The following is a 4874-nucleotide window of genomic DNA, read 5'->3' on the forward strand; positions in this document are numbered from 1 at the left end:
AAACCCCGGCATGTGCCCTGATTGGGAATCCAGCCATGACCTCCTGGTTCATAGGTCGGTGCTCAATCACTGAGCCATGCCAGCTGGGCATGGTTGCTTCTTGTATGTGCCCTGATAGGGATGGGACCTGCAACCTTGCATATCCAGACAATGTTCTAACCAACTAAGCTATGTGGCCAGGTCTCACTTGTCCCATTTTATTTATTTACTCGAGGCCCGATGCACTAAATTTGTCAAGGGCCTTGGCCCGGCCCTGCCTGCTGCAGCAGGGGGCCTCTGCTGCTTCTGCCTCAGCCCCACCAGCTTTCTGTGGCTTTGTCCGGAAGGACGTCCGGCCTAATTAGCATATTACACTTTTAGGTGCCAGCTGGGCATGGTTGCTTCTTGTATGTGCCCTGATAGGGATGGAACCTGCAACCTTGGCATATCCAGACAATGTTCTAACCAACTAAGCTATGTGGCCAGGTCTCACTTGTCCCATTTTATTTATTTACTCGAGGCCCGATGCACTAATTTGTGCAAGGGCCTTGGCCCAGCCCTGCCTGCTTCGGCAGGGGGCCTCTGCCGCTTCTGCCTCAGCCCCACCAGCTTGCTGTGGCTTTGTCCGGAAGGACGTCCAGCCTAATTAGCATATATTTCAATTGTTGTACTGTGGCTATTTGGCTCTGTTGACTAATGAGTTTGCTGACCACTGCCCTAGGATATTTTTCCATTGAGAGTGGTAAGCAGGTGGGGAGGGGAGAGAGAGAGGAGAAAGAGAGAGAAACATAGGTTGCCTCCCATTTGTGCCCAGATACAGGCTGGGGATCAAACCTGCAACCCAGGTACGTGCCCTTGACTGATAATCAAGATGAGAGACCCTATATGAGGGCCTATGCTGTAACCACTGAGCCATGCTGGCCAGGGCTGTCTGTTTTATTTTTAAATGTCTTCCAAATAACAAGAACACTGAAATAATACAATAAGTATTTGTGAAATGAAAAAAAATGAATCAATGATCAAAAATACCTACCTTGTATGATTTGTTCTGAGAATTTGAGTTAATAGTACAGATATAAAATTTCAAGATGGTCTGGCAGCTACATAATCAGCCTCATTAAGTGTCTTGCCATTGCCATTATTTTTCGTAACAAATGTGCTCTCAGGAAAAGGGGGAGACAGGGACAAAAGGAAGAGGCTCTCACCTGATTATACCTCCTGAGCATCATCCTGGGAAATGCCAAGCTCTGGCGCCTGCCTGAGAAAAGGAGAAAAAGTTAAGGAAGAGATTTAGAGGTGGGCTGAGGTGTTTTCTCTATATCAATAGGACAATAAATAAAATGACAATAATAGCTATTAATTTCTTTTAAAAAATATATTTTTTTATTGATTTCAGAGAGGAAGGAAGAGGGAGAGAGAGATAGAAACATCAATGATGAGAGAGAATCATTGATCAGCTGCCTCTTGCATGCCCCCCTCCTGGGGATGGAGCCCACAACCTGGGCATGTGCCCTTGGCCGGAATGGAACCTGGGACCCTTCAGTCCACAGGCCGATGCTCTATCCACTGAGCCAAACCAGCTAGGGCGCTATTAACAACTTCAACAACAATTTCTTGAGCTCTAACTGTGCCAGGCACTATGCCAAACATCTTATACTGTATACAAGGTGATTATCTCCTTAAATCCTCACAACTACCCCTTGTGGTTAATACTATAATTTCTCCCATTGTATTGATGAGAATACTGAGTCTGGGAGAGATTAAGTGACTTGCCAAACAACACCCAGCTAGAAAGTGACCAAACTGGGAATTGAACCCCAGCAGTCTGGCCTCAAAACCGTCATTCTGTGCAGGGCAGCAATAATGTCCATGTTGGGAGCATGCCCAGAGGTTGATTTATCAGAAATGAATTACCTGAGGGTTCAAGTTAAGAACAACTGGCTAATATGATCCTTACTGACTCTCACGTGACAACTGTCCTTCCAGTCGTTGTGGTGAAAACAAAAGTTGGACAATGAATCTCGAGGCCTGTGGGCTGCTGTACTCTTCAAATGCTGAATTAGGATCGACCCTACATAGTGTTGAGAGTGCAGAACATGAATGAATGCTGCAGAGGATGGCGAGAGCTCCATCCTGTGTGTGATTAATGGAGACAGTTAGTGACCCAGCGTGGGCAGTGGCCTCACCATGGGCAGCACTTTGGAAGGGCTCAAGCAGCAGTTACCGTACTAGTGTGTTTCATGACAGGCTCTGAGAGTCAGAGGAGCCAGGGGGTGAATCTCAGCCACATCACTCTGTGGGTGTGATCTCAGGTAGTGACTTAACCTTTTGGGGGTTCATTAAAAAGAGGATAATGATACCTGGGTACTGGGCATTGAGTGAAGAAGAAGCTATATATGTGCTATGTCTCCTATTGCTGCTGTAACAAATTATAACACAAAACCCCACACATTTATTATCTCACAATTCTCTATGTTAATAGTCCTACATGGCTTTTACTGGGATAAAATCACGGTGTTGGCAGGGCTGCAGTCCTTTTTGGAGGTTCCAGTGGAAAATTCATTTCTTTGCCTTTTCTGGTTTCTGGAGGCCACCTACATCCCTTGGCTCATGGCCCCGTTCCTCCATCTTTAGAGCTGACAACATAGTATCTTTCTGAGCATTCTTCCACAGTCACACCTGACTCTGAAATCAGCTAGGAAAGATTTTCCTCTTGTAAGGACCCAGGTGATTAGATTGGGTCCGTCCAAATGACACAGGGTAATCTGCCCATCTCAAGATTCATAACCTTAATCACATCTGCAGAATTTAGGGTGTGGACATCTTTGAGGAACCATGATTCTGCTTACCATATGGAGAGACTCCAGGAAAATGCTCCTGAATGGGGCTGACCACTTGTTCCCCACCTTGCCACCCCCCGCCCTGCACTGCCAGCTAACACATTTTCGTACTCATTGGAAGCCTCTAACGCAACTCATGTCAACTGTTCTGAGGTAAGGGTGGGTAATGAAGGACTCCATGATTTCCCCAAGAAGATGGACAGTTCTTTGCAATGAGAACTAGATGATATGCACATATCACCTTATACTTAGAGCTTTCCTTATTAAAAATCTTATTTCTTTGCTTTGGATACATAGGAGAATAATAGTTAACATTCCCCCCGCCACCCCACCCCCCATGCTTCCCACTTGCCAAGTGCTATTCTGAACACAACAACTCTATATTGTTTTATAGATGAATTAACCAAGACACAGAAAGGTTGTTAAGGAAATTGCCTAAGGCCACAGAGTGAGTGAGTGATAGAGCCTGCATTTAGCTCAGGTGCCTGGCTGCAGAACCCACACCTATAACCACAACACTTGGCTGCCTCATTCCTGTGTGTTCCAGGCATATAACCCATACGTAGATGTCACTTAGGGTCTACAATTCCTGCTCCTGGAGTGATAAAAAAGGATCACAACTCCATTCTAACTCTGCAGGTGTTTCCTTCCAGGCCTTGATCAGAGGCAAACTTTCTGTGTCCATCCTCATTTTCAGCTTGGGGGTCCAGGACTGTTCAACAATGGATGGCGCCTATTCTTAGCTGAGGGCTGAGTGCTGTCCAGGATTTATCTGCCTCAGAAGTGTGAAAACCTTGCCTGGCCTCTCTCCTCTGAAATTTCCACCGTGGTACATCAAAATGACTGAGGAAGGGTGTAGTGCAAAAAAGGGAGGTCCCCCTAATATTGGCCCTAAAACTGAGAGAGGTAAAGTTGGGGTGGTGCTGGTGCACATGGGTGTTGGAGTTGGCCAGAGAAGAGTGAGAACCCTGGCTCGGCCACTTCCTAATTCCTCTCTGAGAAAAAAAAGAAAGAGAGAAACATCAATGATGAGAGAGAATCATTAATCAGCTGCCTCCTGCGTGCCCCCTACTGGGGATTGAGCCCGTAACCCGTGCATGTGACCTAGACTGGAATTAAACCCAGGACCCTCCCAGTCTATAGGCCAACGTTCTATCCACTGAGCCAGACTGTCTAGGGCTGATTGTAGTTCTTTTAATTTCAAGAACTCCTGAGAGAAGTAAATGAGACTGCTAGTGCTGTGCCTGGCACACATCCTCATGGGAAGTTCGTGAGGATTAAATGAGTATATACATGTGAAAAGCTAACCACAAAATCAGTCTTATTCTTCTAGACTCTTCCTGGGTGACTTAACTTTAAGAACTTTATTTCTACTTCAAAAGTTCTACTTGCTGATTTTCTGCTGAGCACTAGACCTAATGACTTCAATGTTCAACAGGACTTTCCACTTAGAAGACTTAGAAGGTTTGCTCACTTTCTGGACCTTTGTATATATTTGATAGCTCTGCATAAAAAGCCAGCTGTTATGGAAAAAAAAAAGCCTTTTACTTGGTCTGTGTGCTTTGGGTGGCAAAGAATAGAGACTCATTAGGCCAGCCGTTCTCAACCTGTGGGTCGCGAGCCCTTTGGGGGGTCGAACGACCCTTTCACAGGGGTCGCCTAAGACCATCGGAAAACACATATAATTACATATTGTTTTGTGATTAATCACTATGCTTTAATTATGTTCAATTTGTAACAATGAAATTGGGGGTCACCACAACATGAGGAACTGTATTAAAGGGTCGCGGCATTAGGAAGGTTGAGAACCGCTGCCTTAGGCAGCCTCAGGTTAGAAAAGCTGCAGGAGGCCCTGAATGGGGCCAGGCCAGGCTGGAGTTTCAGCCCTTGACTAGCCCAGCTCTGTTGGCTGGGTTCTCTCTTCCTGCAGGCTCCTGGGCAACCTTCCCTTGGGAACAGGCCCCACTCCTGACTACCCAGCTGCCTCTAGGGTAGCCGTGGGCAAACTACGGCCCTCGGGCCGGATCCGGCCGTTTGAAATGAATAAAACTAAAA

The sequence above is a fragment of the Myotis davidii genome, unplaced genomic scaffold (genome assembly GCF_000327345.1).
Source record: "Myotis davidii unplaced genomic scaffold, ASM32734v1 scaffold424, whole genome shotgun sequence".
Classification (NCBI taxonomy): Eukaryota; Metazoa; Chordata; class Mammalia; order Chiroptera; family Vespertilionidae; genus Myotis; species Myotis davidii.